The sequence below is a fragment of the Balaenoptera borealis genome (assembly GCF_965194805.1).
Source record: "Balaenoptera borealis genome assembly, chromosome: X".
Classification (NCBI taxonomy): domain Eukaryota; kingdom Metazoa; phylum Chordata; class Mammalia; order Artiodactyla; family Balaenopteridae; genus Balaenoptera; species Balaenoptera borealis.
This window is the reverse complement of record NC_138881.1, coordinates 21,630,800-21,650,285: the sequence shown is the minus strand read 5'-3', so window position 1 is coordinate 21,650,285 and position 19,486 is coordinate 21,630,800. Positions and strand designations below refer to the sequence as shown.

Sequence of the window (19,486 nt, the reverse complement as noted above, 5' to 3'; positions counted from 1 at the left end):
AAATACATTCATGTAGCACTTGTAACTTAAAAAAAAATTTATATCTAGTCTTCTTAGATGAGAAAACAAAAGAAAGATGTCCTGTGAAAGTTCTTAAAGAACTGGAGCCCATCACCCACTGTTGCCTCGGATTCAACCCATTAGAGCTGCTCTCTATGAAAACAAAAATAAAAAAGGTCACTCCATTAATCATGACATTTAGAGTAACAAGAAAGGACCCACCTTTCTTATTTTCTAGCATATAAAAATCCAACACCAAAATGTTATTAAATCGAGTTAGCACTATCAGTAAAAAATATGCTCCATTTCCCATTATTTATGAAGCCCTATCCTTTTCTTTCTTACCAATTACATTCCCTAATAGTTCATTTCCAAAATATATAAACTGTTTTCAATCAACAGATTTCTTTATTACAGCGTGCAGCATACTTGTTACTGCCTCTTTTCTATACTGAATCCTTGATTGGACAAGCATTTTGAATTTAACACGGACTATGATTGCACATATCAAGCAAATTAAAGCTGCCAATCTCTTTTTGGAGACCATCCTTCACCTACACTACCGCTGAGGAGCACCCTAAGTGTATTTGCTTAGGAAAAACGGGCAGGAGTGAAGAAATGATTGCTGCCAGACTTGCCACGTGATCTAGCCCCTCTTCCAAACACTCACTCAGATTACTGCTGTGCCTTTAAAACGTATTTTGTAACCCTGATTTCAAAGCCATCCAAGTAACTTTTATAACGTTAAGCATTCTTCATAATCTTAAAAAAAGAAAAATTACTTGATAAACCTGAAGGGTAAAAAAGTATAACAGACAAGAGAGGCGGGCGAGAAGGCTCACTTGGACTTCTCTGATGAATTTGCTTTTGGATAACAGGGATGGGGTGGCAGCAGTGGTGTTTTTCCTGTTTCCCTCTCTAGAAAATGAGACTATACCTCCAGTACATTTAGAGCAGTTGTCTGCTGAGGGATATGAAGAGACTTTCCATTAAGCGGCACTAGGAAGAAACGATGTTTCATTACCAGGCAAGGTTAGCACCCAAGGTTTATAGTCCAGTAAGTCAAACTGAAATGCTTTCCAAAACTTGAAGAACAATGCAATCCTGTGGTTAAAGCAGTTACTAGTTTTTCAAATGAGAACTATGTGGAGTAAATATTTTACAATAATAAATTTTAGAATGTTACTTAAATTATTAAGACAAACTTCAATCAGACATTACTAAATATGGGGCTTTTGCGGTCTTATAAGCTACGTTAGATAGTTTCAGAAACTTTATTTGAACTGTCAACTGAGGGGAGAGCATTGTGGAAAGAGCAAAGAGGACTCTTCTGTGATATCTTTGTCTCTCCTAAGAACCAGGAACTCTTTTTTTTTTTTAATCTAATTTTTTATTTTTATTTTTAAATTTTTTTGGGCTGCATTGGGTCTTTGTTGTTTTTTTTTTTTTTTTAAAGAAATTCACGTTCTTTTATTTATTTATTTATGACTGTGTTGAGTCTTCGTTTCTGTGCGAGGGCTTTCTCTAGTTGCGGCAAGTGGGGACCACTCTTCATCATGGTGCGCGGGCCTCTCACCATCGCGGCCTCTCTTGTTGCGGAGCACAGGCTCCAGACGCGCAGGCTCAGTAATTGTGGCTCACGGGCCCAGTTGCTCCGTGGCATGTGGGATCTTCCCAGACCAGGGCTCGAACCCATGTCCCCTGCATTGGCAGGCAGATTCTCAACCACTGCGCCACCAGGGAAGCCCTGCATTGGGTCTTTGTTGCTGTGCGCAGGCTTTCTCTAGTTGCGGCGAGAGGGGGCTACTCTTCGTTGCGGTGCACGGGCTTCTCACTGCAGTGGCTTCTCTTGTTGCGGAGCACGGTCTTCAGTAGTTGTGGCACACGGGCCCCAGAGCACGGGCTTCAGTAGTTGCGGCAATGTGGGCTCAGTAACTGCGGTGCACGGGCTCTTGAGCGCAGGCTCAGTAGTTGTGGCACACGGGCTTAGTTGCCCCACAGCATGTGGGATCTTCCTGGACCAGATATCGAACCCGTGTCCCCTGCATTGGCAGGCGGGTTCTTAACCACTGCACCACCAGGGAAGTCCAGAACCAGGAATTCTTAAGGAGAGGGTTCCAGATTCAACTTTGGAAATGATGAAAAAAATTGCAGAAACATACAGGAGAAAAAGAAAACTGTCCTGGAACCAGTCTTCGTGCAATTTTTAATGAAGGGATTTGGTCGGCAGCTCACCTATCCTTTTCCCCATAAATTGTCAAAGTACAGGCACTAATGTCCATGACATAGTTGAACTCTTTTTGAGCTCAGCAACAGAACCTGGCTTCCTGACTTGCCGAGAAGCAGATGATGGGAGGGAGTGGGAGCGCTGAGGTCAAGCAGTGGTATCATTTCATTCATTCATTCATTCATTCATTCACTGTCAGGCTCACAAAGAACATCCACCATCAGACATGGCTGGGCTCTGCCCTCAGCTATACAAGGATGAAAACAATAGTACCCAGCCCTGGCTCCAAGGGACTCACAGTTTAGTGGAAGAGAGGTGCAAGGGAAGAAGCAGATGTGACAAAACCTCCAAAGTGCTATGTGAGGAGGTGAGCACCTAACTCTACCCAGAGGCCCAGAGGAAGTTTCCACAAAAGGAGCCATGTTTGAGCTGGGGAAGCACGATTACAGCTGGAGTGGAGAGACTGAGGGAAAATCAGAAGTTTAACTTTGGAAAGAAAACATATTGATCTTCCATTTACCAAGCTTGCCTTGACATCAGCATATGTTAATGTTTTCCAATAATGGGCAGGCTTTTAGTTTATGTACTTTTGTGTATACAATTCTAGTACAAACAGCTTCTGTACACAGTGTACACTGATACCAAAGTGTCTGATATCCAGACAGATTGGTCGATGGGGGCACATACCCTCTACTGAGAATTTGAAGGAATTGAACTCTTCTTTCCCTAGAGCAACCTAATACGGAGGACACATTACCAGGTTACCTAGGTTCATTCAGTTACTCCAATCGATACACTGATGGCCTTAGCAGTAATTTTGGAGATGGTGGTGGTAACAGATGTTTCCAGCGCAACAGCATAGAACTTAATTTAGAAGCAGAAAGGTCTGTTACCATCCACATGGGAATCACCCCAAGACTGAGTATCTGCAACAGGTGAAATAACAAGAATGATGCATAGAAGCAGTGTCAGGAGAGCCTGCACTGTGTGTGGCACAGAGCAGGCACCTGGTCTCGGAAAGCTTCAATGTTATGCTCTTTTATTGATGTATTAACTGCCGAGGGTATTATGACACTTTAACCATAGCCTCTTCCCCCTTGTAATCTCCGAGGAATTACAGAATTACTCAGGGTGAACAGGACTGGAAAAAAGTGCCTTTCAAAATGCACAGTATTAACAGTCCATAAATTAAAGTTACAGATTTCATAATACTATGTTGTGAAAAGCCCGAAGGATTTATTTGGTGACCACTACCTAACTTCAACACTTCTTGTGTGCCTATTACGTTCAAGGCAATAAGCTAATATGACATACAAATGCCAGGATGACATTTTATCAATATATAATTCAAGAACTTTAGGATATATATAAGAACATCAGAACTCAGGCAGAAAATAGTTCTTTAGTTGTTTGTTATTAAAATACTTTAAAATGTGAGCCCTAATAACTATAATTGATCTTGTGAACTTCCTGGTGTATCCAAATCTTTACATACAGTCAACTTATTAACAAGTATGAAGTGGCAAATAACTATTTCCATTTTGGGGGTAGGATTGATTATTACAAGACATTTAGTAGCTGAAGCTCTGTAAACTGGTAGATCTGCAGTAAAATCTACTCAGAAGGTTTGTTCTTCTGTCTAGCTGCTGATGTTCAATATTTTTAAAACTTTAAATGCCTTTGGGTGGGGCATGCACTCCCTAGTTCCCACCAATCAACACCTCCCCGGCGCAGGCACCCTGACATTTGATCCTTGAAGGGGCTTGACTTTACAAGCTCTGCATTAGATCATAATGCAGAAGGAACTTGATTTAATTAGCAACTAGGGCACACCCCAAGAGGAACAGCAGCACAAACTCCTTCAAACATCAAATCTTTTAGGTTATGAGAGTTTTAGTGATTTGAAAATAGTTCTGTACTGCCAAAAAATGACTGGCACGGAGTTATTAGGTTGGAGGAAAAATTAGGTATAACTTATTTCTAAATGGTTCCAGGTGGGATTTTGCTGACATAATACACTAGCTTTCTTTTCTTTTTAAGGGATTTTTGAAAAGGTTCTATAGATTCCTTATATGATTACAAATAAGAGTTCTGTATTATTATAGACTCATCACTGTAAATCAAGCAAGTTGCACTTACTGGATTTCAGCTATGTAAGACAGAATCTTATTTAGTCTACATACTAACTATATGAAGGACAGGCATTACTGAAGCATTACTAAGTTATTCCTCATTCTGCAACATCTCTTTGAGGAACTTTGGAAAACTCACAGCATGGCAATCTGTTGGAAAGTTAACAGAGACACAGCAATGGGAACCCACGTTTCCTGAGCCCCAAGCCTATGGGTTCTCCACCAGCTGTAACCCCTAGAAGAGGGGTTTGCAAAGATGAGACAAAAGAGTCTTTTCAGAGCATCACTTCCAACCCTGTATGACTGGTCTGAACCAGGGTTGGGACAAGGCAGTTCTTTTTCCGTCACCATGAATTAGAATAGGACATGTCATTTAGTTTCTTGGCATATGAATATGCTGATATTTTGCTGGGGTCCTCTGGGTTGAGAATTTGTTATTTCATAAATAATCTTTTCAACTGAATGCCTCCCACCTGAAACATTTCATTCAAATATTTGTTATTATTCAAGCCTTTCTATATGCACGTTTGGGGTCAATTTTTAATACAAAATGATTATTTTAAATATGCACAGATTCTACAATTCCTTAATGAAACACACAATTCAAGAGCTAAGATGACTCTGGAAGTCATTACTTTTTCATCTAAGAGGACAGGTTGGTTTTATATGATTGAACAGTGAAGAGAATAAATAAATAGGAATTGTTCTTATCTAGCAGCGAGATTTCATGAAGTCACCATTACAGATATTCAAAATTAAAACTATTAACAGCAGAGACGGAAACTCTTGTAGACTTGTAAAATAAATTATACCCATCTAACAAGCCATGTTATAAGTTTCAAATAGAGAACCACTCCACGTTAGTAATAAGTGCAAAGGCTGCGTACACATGAACTGCTGTATTCATTTACAGCATATTAAACAAGGAGATGAAAGAGTGAAGGGCTGGAGAGTATGGCTTTTGAGTCCTATAGCTTTGGGTGGAAGAGCTGGATGTGCCATTTACCAGGTGAGCTACTCAATCTCTCCTAGCCTCAGCTTCCTCTCCTCTGATAACAATATTGTATGGTGTATTTGAAAATTGCTAGGAGCATGGATCTTAAGAGTTCTCATCACAAGAAAAAAAAATTATAACCATGTGAGGTGATGGATGTTAACTAAACTTACTTGTGGTGATCACTTCACAATATATACATATATTAAATCATTATGTGGTATACCTTAAACTTATACAATGCTATTTGTCAAGTTTATCTCAACAAAACTGGGAAAATCATAGTACAGATCTGAGAGTTTTGTTTTTTGTCAGGTTGAATAAAGCACTTACTGTGATACCTAGTGTACACTCAATAAAATATTAGCTATCATTATTAGCTATTCATTCCATACCTATTTATAATAAAAATTTGAGCTGTTCTGTAATCAAAAGAAATTTGCCCAAGTTAATATGGTACCTGTTTAAAGGTATTTAAAATCATAATCATTATTGTACTATATTGTAATTAGGCACAAATGGTAAACTGTTGGTATAACTGATGGTAATTAGTACACAAACTTTTTTTTCTAGTTTTTCTCTTTTTTGTTCTTGATCTAACATGGGATCAATATTATTATCAGCTGTTTCCCCTCATTTACTAGTTGTGTGATTTTGACCATATCATCTATCCTCTATAACACTTCCTTTTCCTCTCTGTGAAATGGTAATAATAAGACCCATTTCGTAGTTAAAATTAAACACAGTAAAATATAGTAAAGTACGAAAAGTAAATATAATATATATAAAGATGTAGTAAAAACGTAAAGATAACATACATAGAGAGACATAACAGAGTGCCTGACACATAAGTAATCAATAAATGACAGCTGTCAGTGGGTGGTGGCATTATAGTTTGTCCTGACAAACAGTATAATGTTCTTCCTCTATGGAACCTCATGGCCATATTCTCAAGGACTAAGTCGTGGAACAAGCTTTGAGAGGCGTGAAGGTAGGAAAGACTTTTAGAACAGTGGTTTTCAACCATGGCTGCACGCTGGCATTAAAGTATACTGATGCCTGGGTCCCACCCACAGAGTCTGATTTAAATGGTCTGGGGTGTGGCCTGGGCATTGGGATTTTTTTAAAGCTCCCAGGATAGGGTTTATTGGGCATTTGAGGCAGCTTTTCATCTTTCTGGCATGGTCAAAACACTGGGGTTTCTTTTCCCAGCTGGTTCCCCCACCATCATCTGCAAGTGGAGGCTGGGTCCCCTCAGAGCGCCCACTCACACATCTGGTCCACCAGCACGAGGTGCATTGTCCAGCAGAGAATTATCCACAGCAGTAATAGGAATGTAGCTGTCCTTTAAGAGTTTGTATTGAGCTTTTAAATTTAGTACTTATGAAGAATTGATACAAGGAACTTTCTAGTAGGCTCAACTCTACTTAAATCTATTTACAGTGTATCAATTGTCTAATAGCTATTGAATATTTGAAGGTAGAGGTGCTACAGAGATGGCAGTCATTAGATTAGGAGTTGAAAGCTGCCAAGCTACCAGATAAATCTAGCCAGACACTTTGTTTGGACAGCACAGTGCTTCAGAAGTTTTTGAAACTGAAGGCCTTTAGGGAAGGCCTGGTGTGCTAAGCTAATGTTACATTTTATCCCAAAAGACTTCAAAGGATTTTTAGCTCAGGGAGTTTGTTTTTCAGCAAGGTATTCTGGCAGCAAGGCAGAGGATGAATCAAACGGTTAGATGCAGTGCAGTCCACGAGAAATATAATGTAAGCTACATATGTCATTTAAAATTTTCTAGTAGCCATATTAAAAAAAAACTAAAAACTGGTGAGATAAATTTTATGAATATGTTTCATTTAAGCTAATACATCAAAATATTATTTCATTGTGTAATCAATACAAGATTATTAATGAGGTGTATTTTTTGACACTTATAACACATCTCTGTGTTTAAACTAGCCACATTTCAAGTGCTCAATGGCCACATGCGGCTAGTGGCTACTGTGTTGGACAAAACAGGTCTAGAAGCAGAAAGACCAATAAGATTTGTCTAGGGCTGGGTGCAGCGGGGGTGAAATAGGTGAAAGGGATTAACAAACCTCCAATACCACCTTCAGTTATAAAATAAATAAGCCACGGGGATGTAATGTACAGCATAAGGAATATGGTCAATAATATTGTAATAACTTTGTATGGGGACAAAGGACTTACCATGATCATTTCATAATGTATGAAAATGTCAAATCACTATGTAGTACACATGAAACTAACATACTATTGTACATCAACTATATTTCAACTGAAAAAAATTTTTGATAAAATTTTACAAAATATATTTGTCTAGGAATCCTGTCTAAAGGCCTGCCTGAACGAAGGCACAGCAAGTGCAAATGGGCTGGGGGGAGCTGCAGGATGGATTTAGAGGCAGAATCAGTTTACAAATCTTGGAGGTGGACCGGCTGCGGAGGGAGGAGGAGAGAAGCGTCTGCGGGATGATTTTTTTTTTTTAAGTCATCTTTTTTAAAAAAATTTATTTTTGGCTGCATTGGGTCTTCGTTGCTGCACGCGGGCTTTCTCTAGTTGCAGCGAGCGGGGGCTACTCTTCGTTGCAGTGTGTGGGCTTCTCATTGCGGTGGCTTCTCTTGTTGCAGAGCACGGGCTCTAGGCGCTTGGGCTTCAGTAGTTGTGGCGCACGGGCTTAGTTGCTCCGTGGCATGTGGGATTTTCCCGGTCCAGGGATCGAACCCGTGTCCCCTGCATTGATAGGTGGATTCTTAACCACTGCGCCAAGAGGGAAGTCCCTGCAGGACAATTGCTGGCTTGGGTGACAGGGTGGATGGTGAGTGCCACTGACTGGGGAAGGGAGGGCAAAGAAACGGCTCGTGGGGAAAGAGGAACACAATGGCTTCAGTTTTGGACATGTTGATTTTTTTAAATTGAAATACAGTTGACGCACAACATTATGTTAGTTTCAGGTGTACTACATACTGATTTGACATTTGCATACATTATGATCCGTGAGCTAAGTCTAGAAACCATCTGACATGTTGATTTTTGAGAGATGTTCCTGGGACACTTAAGTGAATGTATCCAGAGATCATTAGGTATGTGAGTCTAAAGTCACTCTGAAACAGGACCAGACTGGTAGAGAGCCAGAGCTGTCCTTGGTGTGGAGGGTCGAGATGAGATCATCCATGCAGAATGTGCAGAGTCAGAAGAGAATTGAGGGAAAACTGGAGAAACGTATGTCTTCAGGACACCTTCCCTTTTCGCCAGTTATAAAAGTAAGACATTGCCTGCCAGGAAAATGACTGCTAATATTTCAGTGCATTTCCTGTCAGTCCTTTTCTAAACTCAAGTGCATGAACGTATGTGTGTGTCACCGTGGGTAAGAGTGCACTGACTGCACAGATCTGAAGCCCGTTTTGTTACTTCATGCATACTGGAACATTTCCTTGTACGTTACACATTTTCTGGCAAAGTGAGTTTCAATGGTTATATAATATTCTATGATACAAAGGAGGCACAAAATTTCAAATTACAGTAATATATAGAGATTAACATCCCTAAATGTGAAGTGTGGTCTACATTTTTGATTACATAAGGAGAAATAATTTTAAGAGTGGGAAACAATCGGGGTGGAGAGGTCAACTGTAAAATAAAGGCTGGAAAGATTCCACTGGGTTTGGTAACCAGGAAGTCACTGGGGACCATGGGGTGAGGAATGGAGCTGATGAGTTAACTGAAAGCTAGGGAAGTGAAGAGCATGTATACAGCTATCTTACAAGAATCTTCAAAATCAAGGAGAAGCGGGGGAGGGAGTAACTAGAGGGGGATATAAGATTTAGGAAAAGCTTTCTGTTTTAAGTCCAAAAACAGCCAAGGCTTAGTGTCTCCAGGATGTCTGTCTGTGTTCCATCTACTTGCAAAGATCACCTCACACCTCACCTCCTCCATGAAATCTTTCCCAACTAACTCAAGCACTTGCTGGTCTCCTCCTCTTATAAACAAATTTGAAATTTATACTCAGAACCTCACAATATACTGCTTAGATTAGTGGTTCTCAACTGGGGCATTTGGAAACATTTTTGGATGTCACAACTAGGAGGTGACTGGTGCTACTGGCATCTAGTGGGTGGAGGCCAGGGATGCTGCTAAGCCTCCTGCAGTGCGCAGGACAGCCTCCCAACAACAAACGATCCAGCCCCAAATAGCAGTAGTGCCGAGGCTGAGAACCCCTGGCTTAGAGGTACACCTCCACTGTTTGGAATCCCAACTACCTCTCTCCCCCCTTAATACCTTTACCTGCTCCCCCCGCTTGCCCTCTTGTCCCCCTACAGCACATTATCCAGAGAGTGGCCAGAGTGACCTCTCAAAAAAAAAAGATCAGGACTTCCCTGGTGGCACAGTGGTTAAGAATCCGCCTGCCAATGCAGGGGACACGGGTACGAGCCCTGGTCCGGGAAGATCCCACATGCCGTGAAGCAACTAAGCCCGTGCGCCACACCTACTGAGCCTGCGCTCTACAGCCCGCGAGCCACAATTACTGAAGCCCACGCGCCTAGAGCCCGTGCTCCACAACAAGAGAAGCCACCGCAATGAGAAGCCCACACACACATCGCAACGAAGAGTAGCCCCCGCTCGCCACAACTAGAGAAAGCCCACACGCAGCAACAAAGACCCAACGCAGCCAAAATTAAAAAAAAAAAAAGATCAGATCATGTCATGCCCCTTCTTTGCTTAAAATTTTCAACGGTTTCCCAGAGCACTTAGCTTCCCCACCCCCATTTCCTATAGGTAACAACTCTCCTGAAGGGGCTGCGCCTCCTTGCTATGTGTGTTATACCTTTATTATGGATCTGTGTAAGCATAAGTAATACATAGATCTAGTTCTAACTGTTGTTTATAAAATTCATAGATATCATTTCCCATGCACTTTGCTATCTGCACCTTGCTTACCTGGGGCACTCATCCCGTAAGTCTCCTTGAGCATGGTGTGTGAGGGTCTCCAGGGCATATACAGAAAAGTGGAATTGCTGGGTCACATGTGTACATCTTCAGTTTTACTAGATACTGCCAAATTTTCTATACCAACTTACTTCCATAAGCAAACGTAAGAGAGTTCCCACATTTCCTCACCCAGTATTCCCCAGTGTTGATTAAACACAAGATGAAATGAAAACTTAAGTTGACGTTGAAAAATCAGACAAGTTCCCAGAAATGCCCACATTTCTGGCTCCTCTTAAGAAATCAGAATGTCTGGCAAAACAGAGCCCATGTATTCTGTATGAAAACATGTGTTCTTCACTACAGTCCCTTCCACTCCTATTTCCTCACACCTGGCCTGCTCTGCCAGATTTCTTGCCCAGTCCCTAAAGTCTCAGGAGGCTGTGATCCCTGCATCAGTGGCCAGGGCATGCTAGTCAAATGCTGAACCATCCCAGATGACAGCATCCTGTGTGGCACGTTGGTGTCCGCAAGCCCTGCGGTCTGCGAGCTGGCAACACTCACACACCTGCAGGCGAGGCGATGATGTACATGTAGGTCCTGTCCTTCCCTCCCAACCAGAAGCTGGTCTCTTCTTCACCAGCTCTCTTCCTTAGCTCCAATCCCATCACTACTATTTATCCTAATTCACGGCTGCTACTTGCTTCTCTCCTCCTTTCCTTCTTTTTCTGCCTATATTCTTAGTCCTCTTACTTTTTGGCTTTTTATAAACATTTCCAGGCCACCAGAACTCTGGACTTCAGAGCTGCTTGGCTGCTGTGCAAGGCGCTTCTGCACACAGGTCTCTGCTGTTTCGCGGTGGTGAGCTTACTGCACCAATTAGAGAGTTCGGTCACGATCACATGGACACTTACTTTCCATCTCTCATGATGGCTAAGCACATAACATGTGTTCAAAAAAATTTTTGTAAATTAGGTCAGGAGACAGTAGGGGCTGAATTTCTACTATCTATTTCTTGAAAGTAAAAGAGAATGAATAATTGCTAAAATTCTGTTCTGCTATTTCCCAAACTATGTTCTGCAACCAGATAAATATGGGGAGAGCTGGCTTAAAACAAAATTAAATAGATTTCCCCATTGAAGGACATCTTTGAGCCTTAAATATGCCAGTATACACTGAAAACCACAAAGGGGTAAGGGATATAGAGTGTAGCAGTTTCAAAAATTCTGTGGTCAGGGAACCCAGGAATACTACTGGAATTACATAGAATGCAGACTGGGAACACTGCTCTTTTAAAATTACCCTTCGATTTTTCTTTCTTTCCCTACACTAGTCTAAAAAGTCTACTTTGCTTCTAATAATGGAATTACTTTCCTAGGAAATCTTGAGTTATAGTTTAAAAAAATTTTATTGTTCACAATAGCTGAGATACAGAAATAACCTGAGTGTCCATCAACAGATGAATGGATAAAGAAAATGTGGTGTGTATATTATTCAGCCATGAGAAAGAAGGAAATCCTGCCATTTGCAAAAAGATGGATAGACCTTGTGGGCATTATGCTAAATGAAATAAGCCAGACAGAGAAAAACAAATACTGCTCAGTATCACTCATAAGTGGAATCTTAAAAAAAAAAAGTGTCAAACTCATAGAAACAGAGATTAGAAAAGTGGTTGTCAGGGCCTGGGGGAAATAGGGAGAGATTAGTCAAAGGGTACAAACTTTCAGCTATAAGGTAAATAAATTCTGAGGATCTGATGCAAAACATAGTGACTACAGTTGATAACACTGTATTGCATAATTAAAATTAACTAAGTGAATAGAACTTAAATATTCTCCCCCTCCCAAATATGTGAGGTGAAAAAGAAAGTTTTAAAAGTAACCCCTCCAGTAGGGGTTAGGTAGGATATTTCTGTTTTAGTCCCACCCCCCACCCCCATTCAGAACTTTCAATAATTCAGCTTTAAAAATGGTTTAGGTGCCTTTTGTTATTGAAAGCTGAAAAATAACAAACGTTGATCAAAGTCAACAAAAACAAATCTACACATCCTGAGCAAACCCTAAACTGTGAGGAATATCAGATCAAAACGAACAAGTCTCCACCATCGTAAACAAAATAAAAGGCAACTCCACAGCGTGGTTCTCAAACAAAGCAGCTGAGTTCCCGTAAAGCACACACGAGCTTTTTCTCCCCGTGCAGTGCTAACCCCAAATACGACCACGTTAGGGACAATGGGAGCTGCCAGTGCCAGCCGTGCTCCTGAGTCGCTGACAGGGTTAATGCCATCTCTGCAGTGGAACAAACGGCTGTATCTGCTCATGCTCTTCCTGAAGGCAGAGACTGGGTACTAATCATGCTCTGGATCTCTGGGGGGGCGTCTCCCCACAGTGCCTGTCACACAGGAAGGCACAGAGTAAATGAAGTTAGTAAAACTGATAGGAAAAAAAGAAAAAAAAGAAGCAAACTCACAAATGTTCTTGCTCTTATGAAACTGAAAAAGTCCTTTTATAGCCTTTTTTGGGGACTAAGGCTCAAGTAGCTAAGTGAGCAAGTGCTGTTAGCTGAGCTGGTAATACTCTGATCACCTTCACCTGGGCCAGCCTGCTCTCTTAAGAAGAATAGCTCATTTAACCCCTGTGCAATAGGGGCGCAGTTCTGGCACTTTCTCTAGTTGAGGACGACAGCTATTCCATGATTTACTGTGGTCTACTGACCAATGAAGAATAAGACAATACCACCAAATGTGACAGGCTGAACTTCTTACAGATTTGACTTGTGATGCTCGCCATATTTGCTACTCGTACAAATCAGGCTGAGGAACACCTACCATAAATCAGATATCTAACACTAACAAATTATGCGCCCATTACAGATGACCTTTGGAGCTGCTCAAGGTACAGTCACAATCATGCATTAAAAAAATCCGCCTTTCACTGTAATGTGTGAATGTATGAAATTAAATGAGGCTTGCAATGTAATCAGTGTGGTTGGCTGCTTTAATATATTCCATTTCAATTTCAAATCACCACAAGCCAAGAGTGACGAATCTAATTTGATCAGTTGTTCACAAAAACACAGAAAAGCAAATGTGGATCTAGCAACACGGCCAGGTTTTCAAAGGAATTAATATTTTCTACTATCACCAGAAGTCCTTAATGTATTTTTTAAAAACAGTAATTAAAAACAATCCCACACACAATTCTTTGCTCATCAGAAATTTCAACTCTCATATTCAAAAGTTCAAAAGATATAATATTTAAGTGAAAGGTATATTTAATTTTTTCAGTCAATAACGTATTTCAACTGTATCCAAAAAAAAAGAAAAAACCCCAAAATCAAAAGGTCTTATTACTGACACTTAGAAACAACAGGGCACTTGGAATCAATGCAGAAAGTTTTCTAGCACTGATTATTACCATCTAGCAAGAATTTGTATACGAACACAATTCTTGATCTCCATCTCTATTATAAGTGTGAGGCAACACAGCTTACAAATTTAACTACTCTAGGTCTTTAGGTCCCTAGCAGCTGCGTAGCAGAGCCTGCAACAAGCACCATGGAGAGACAAGAATGAGGCTGGTGAACCCAGTCACCTTTTAAAGTTGTGATGCTCTTCACACTCTCCCTAATTAATACACAATTTTCAAGGCTTTAGCATTTTCCTCTGGGTCTGCATGCGTCATTTCTAGAAGAAAAACATGGGGTGTTTCCAGGAACTGGACACTTGGTAGAGGGGGGCTTCCTAAAGGCTCCCACAGTGGAAATACAGTCTAGTGTCACTCACCAAACAGTAGCCAGCACTGTACAAGGCATAAATCAGATCACGCCACTCTCCTATTTAAAGTGTTGAAGAGCTTCCTGCTGTATTGAGGATAATATTCACACCCCTGACCCGGGATCTAGCCCCTGCCTATCTCTCCAGCTTCATCTCCTATTACTTCCTCCTCGCTGGCTGTCCTCCAGCCGCACCTGCCCCCTTGCAGTTGCAAGATGTTCAAGCCCCAGGCTCTTTCCCCTTGCCCTTGGCCTAGAATATCCTGCCTGCAGACTTAGTCCTATGGCTGGTTTCTTGTCACTCAGGCCACCTCCTTGCAAAGAACATCCTACCCACTTCCATCAAACCACTCCCCCAGTTTTACTGTCCCAGGAGGGACTGTTATTGTCTGAAATTATTGTGTTTGTCTCTCTCCTGTAGAATGTGCCATGAGAACAGACACCTTGGCTATGCCTGGTGCACAGCAGGCCATCAGTAAATATTTCTTAAATTAAAAACTAACTCATAGGACACGGGGAGGGGGAAGGGTAAGCTGGGACGAAGTGAGAGAGTGGCATGGACATATATACACCACCAAATGTAAAATAGATAGCTAGTGGGAAGCAGCCGCATAGCACAGGGAGATCAGCTCGGTGCTTTGTGTCCACCTAGAGGGGTGGGATAGGGAGGGTGGGAGGGAGACGCAAGAGGGAGGAGATATGGGGATGTATGTATATGTATAGCTGATTCACTTTGTTATACAGCAGAAACTAACACACCATTGTATAGCAATTATACTCCAATAAAGATGTTAAAAAAAAACCAAAAAATAAATAACAGCAAAAAAAAAAAAACCAAACCTAACTCATAAAAAAAAATAGGACAGTAATATACATGATGAGAGGCACTGTAGTGATATAGATGTTTAAGGATTTCTTTTAAAATCGCTAGGAAGGATGCCATAGAAGAAGGGTGGGTTGGGGGCTGGGGTTAAAGTCTTTGGAGTCTGCTGGCCTCCGTTTCAATTATGGAACTGTACTAGATTTAGATTACTGTCCAAGAAAATAACTTAGGCTGACCTCCGCTTCACATCTGTAAAATGGGGAAAAGAACATCTATCTAGCAGATTATTGCAAAGAGTAGCATAGCCACATGTAAAGAGTCGAACTGTTCAATAAGGGATTTAAATATTTTTATTTTTTATTTATTTGACATTACAAACTACTACTGACAAATCCTCTTTAAATAAAAACAGCAAATTAATAACAAAAATACGGTTGAGTTTGAAAATATGAACAGTCATTATATACCCCTGGAAACTAGGAAACTGCAAATACAAATGGATAGAAATACGAATGTACGATTTCTAGAGTTTCAGACCAAGTGATGGTTGATGTCTCTAATAAACTTCTAATAAAATATAACATACATCCCATACATAACATACATCCCATTTCTTTTTTTTTTTAAATTTTCAATAATGAGTGTATTTTTTTTTTTTTTGGGCACACCACGTGGCATGTGGGATCTTAGTTCCCCGACCAGGGATTGAATCCATGCCCCCTGCAGTGGAAGTGCAGAGTCTTAACCACTGGACTGCCAGGGAAGTCCCCATCCCATTTCTTTTTTGAGACAAAGACCCAAAGACAAAATACTATTCAAAAACTACAGTGATTTATTAATTTACATTCAGTTGAATAAAAGGTGAATGTAACAAAGGATACTTGTTAATTTTATTCTCCAGAGATGCTTTAGCCAAATCATGTCATAACAAAGATATCCCACAGCATGGCCTCTATCAGCACTGAACAAAAAAAATGTAGCATTTTTCCTTCTGCTTTTTTCATTTGAGAAGGAAGGAACTATGGTGGCTTATTGGGCAGTAAACATATTCAATGACACCAACCTTTTAGGATAATGAAATTCTCAAAACGGGTCAAACACTTGAAGCAGTTAAGTACTGATTGCATCCTGGAGGTACTATGTAACCAGACCTCTTTGTGCCAGTAATTCTGAGACTTGGTTTGAGGAATTATTTGAGAAGGGAAGAGCACTAGAAAAAATATTATTAATTGAGAAATACAAAAGGGTAGTAGCAAGGAGAAGGTCGTTGTGTTAAAAGTACTAATTGAAAAAAATAAAAAGAGAAAACAGCAAAAGTAGAGAAAGCAGTTTATATAAACTAGTCTGGTCCGAACCTGTATTAGAATGGATCATGTGAGGTTGCTTTTTTTGGTAGGTCAAAAATGGTCAGTGGGCTTCCCTGGCGGCGCAGTGGTTGAGAATCTGCCTGCCAATGCAGGGGACACGGGTTCGAGTCCTGGTCTGGGAAGATCCCACATGCCGCAGAGCAACTGGGCCCGTGAGCCACAACTACTGAGCCTGTGCGTCTGGAGCCTGTGCCCCGCAACGGGAGGGGCCGCGATGGTGAAAGGCCCGCACACTGCGATGAAGAGCGGCCCCCGCACCGCGATGAAGAGTGGCCCCCGCTTGCCGCAACTAGAGAAAGTCCTCGCACGAAACGAAGACCCAACACAGCCAAAAATAAATAAATAAAGTAGCTATTAATTTTTTTTTTAAAAAAGGTCAAACATCAGCAATTTTATATGGTTCAAACGAATACATTTATCAAAGCACTTAGGATTCCTTGTTAGTACATAATGAATGATATTCATTAACTCATGCATGAATTTTGTATGTGTGAACTCTGAATGGCTTGTATCTGGGAACTTTTCACAGCAGTGTATGAAATGGTAACCATTAGGTGTCAGACTCCTTTGTGGGCAAAAAATGCTTCTGTTTTTGTTGATTCAAACTCCCAAATTTCTTATAAGAGCTGTTAAGATTTCAGTAGGACATGCTCAGTTTCCAGAGTAAGACTGGTACAGAAATTTTAAGGCAGGAGTTTAGAAGTGTTGAAATATTTCAAAGTCTGAATAAAGGCAAGACTCGAGAGAGCATCACGAAAAATGAATAATATGAACCTACTCCATAATAACTAATATCTTAAGATGCTCAAGAACACTGCCATGGAGACATATGAATATACTTTAAAAATAACATAAAGTGAAGATATTAAGGCACATAAATAAACTTGTCACTGCAGTGACAATGTATGGGTGAAGTGGGGCAGGAAGATGAAAAGAGGAAATTTTCAGGTAAACACCCCAGTATTTAAAAACAAATGGTGCATTTGGATAGCTAATGTGATAATATGAACTACAGCATGTGGTATTCTGAAAAGGAGTGCTACAGAGTTAGAGTTGCCCCTGTGCTAGAAGGTGATTGGTTAAGCTTGTTCTGGTACTATTTATGATAATAAAACATCTTCGGCTGCATTTATGGGGCAGGGGGATTTTTAAAGAAAGTGAATATAGTGATCAAATTGTTACTGAGCAAGAGCTTAAACCCACTCCTAACCACCTGAAAGTCTTTGTTAATTAGTCAGGACCAACATAAGGTAGTGTGTGAGAGGACAGCCCAAGTGAAGGGTTTAATTAACTACAGGGCAAAGTTGACATATGCATCTCAATGCTGTCCCTGGTTATAGGCTGACCAAACCGAGATGAAGCCCATTGACAAACTATATTTCACCCATTCTGAGATGAATCCCCTCCCCCATGTTTTAACATCTTCAAAATCAGGATGTGTCCTAAATCGATGCCATTTTATTTATTATTTTTAAATTTTATTTATCTTCGGCTGCGTTGGGTCTTCGTTGCTGCGCGCGGGCTTTCTCTAGTTGTGGTGAGCGGGGGCTACTCTTCGTTGCAGTGTGCGGGCTTCTCATTGCGGTGGCTTCTCTTGTTGTGGAGCACGGGCTCTAGGCACGTGGGCTTCAACAGTTGTGGTGCGGGCTCAGAAGCTGTGGCTCGTGGGCTCTAGAGTGCAGGCTCGGTAGTTGTGGCACACGGGCTTAGTTGCTCCGTGGCATATGGGATCTTCCCAGACCAGGGCTCGAACCCGTGTCCCCTGAATTGGCAGGTGGATTCTTAACCACTGCGCCACCAGGGAAGCCCCTCGATGCCATTTTAGATTTAATGATATATGTTTATTGACAGAGAAGTTAGCTAATGGCCACCTTTCTAAAAGTCACTGTGACCCAATTCAAACCAGCTAACCATCAAAGATTGTTCATTTTCTTTCACGATTCTGTAACAGACCTAGTACCCTTGATCATAAAGAAGACTAGGGAAGTAGACTGTCCTGGTCATCTATACATTTCCGATGTCAAAACATACCTCCAATTATGTTCTTTATCTGGGCTAGGAATCTTCGGAGATTCTGTATATAAGAACCTTACCACTAGGACCTCCAACTTTGTTACAAAGAACACTACTGTGTATGATGAAGCCTTCATGCAGAGAAATCTATGCAGATACAGAAAATATTCAACGTATCTTAAACTCCTGGAAGAATGGATACTTGCCACTGGGTAAGTAACTCGAGAAAACCTTACAGAAACCTTTTGATGAATTTTATTAAACAGTGTAAGACTGTTCAATACAGAGACCATGTGGTGAAGGAAAAAAAAAAAAAAAGAGCTCTAGATTCCTGCACTGCCCAACAAGGCAGTCACTAACCACATGTGACTATTTCAATTTAAATAATTAAAAATTCAGTTCCTCGGTCACACTAGCCACATTCAAGTTTTCAACAGCCACATGTGGCTAGAGGTTACCGCAGCAGACAGCACAGATACAGAACGTTTCTGTCACTGCAAAAAATTCTACTGCCCAGCGCTACTCTAGACTACCATCTGAAGCTGGGTCATACCTCAGCTGCTCCACTTAGCACCTGTGAACCCGGACAAATTAATGAGCTTCACTAATACTTGGTTTTCTCCTTCGTGGATTGAGTAGTATGTAATTGTTATCTTAACTCCCTGGGACGCTGCGAGGATCAGAGTTGCCATAAAAAAGGTTAGCTACTAGGAAGTTGTATATTTTTATGTGATTTGTACTTTATGAAGGTGACTTTCATCTTTTTTGTGTTTTTAATGTGAGTTGGATATTTTTTACTGTTTAAATCCCAACTTTTATGGCTACGGCCCCTTCCCTTCCTCCTCCCTTTTTTTTTTTGTTTGGTTAAAAAAAAAGGAAGAAAGCACACTTCCAGATATTTTTAGCAAACAAATGCCTAAAGTAGCCACATGAGTAAGAGAAATGAACGAAGGGGGCTGAAGCAGGGCAGTGGCTGTCAAACTGGAGAACTCAAGTTCTGTCTCAACTGCTTTAGCTGCTACTTGGCTCCAGCCAATTGTTGCCATTCAGGAAAGCTGACCTAGTGTAGCCAGACACTGATTTTTGAAAGAAACCCAGAAATTTGGCTTTTTATATTAAATCTCCAGTTAAAAAAAAATATTAGCAACTAATTAAAAATGGTAAATATTCTTCAGGCAAATTTAAACATACTTAGAGGTCATATGCGGC

The 19,486-nt window shown here is 40.8% G+C and overlaps 2 protein-coding genes and 1 pseudogene across 5 annotated transcripts in view; 2 read left to right on the top strand and 1 right to left on the bottom strand.

Moving 5' to 3' along the window:
• Positions 1-16,576, top strand: part of LOC309619930 (small ribosomal subunit protein eS1 pseudogene) — a 350,663-nt pseudogene extending 334,087 nt beyond the window's left edge. Inside the window, exon 2 of the transcript XR_014249872.1 lies at positions 1,746-16,576. The product of XR_014249872.1 is annotated as a small ribosomal subunit protein eS1 pseudogene (transcript). The remainder of the gene's footprint in view (positions 1-1,745) is intronic.
• Positions 1-19,160, top strand: part of ARX (aristaless related homeobox) — a 63,845-nt gene extending 44,685 nt beyond the window's left edge. The window contains exon 6 of the mRNA XM_082375727.1: positions 18,324-19,160. The gene's annotated coding sequence lies outside the window, so the exon portion shown is untranslated. The remainder of the gene's footprint in view (positions 1-18,323) is intronic.
• POLA1 (DNA polymerase alpha 1, catalytic subunit) overlaps positions 1-19,486 on the bottom strand; it is a 292,398-nt gene that overhangs the window by 25,029 nt on the left and 247,883 nt on the right. The window lies entirely within an intron of this gene.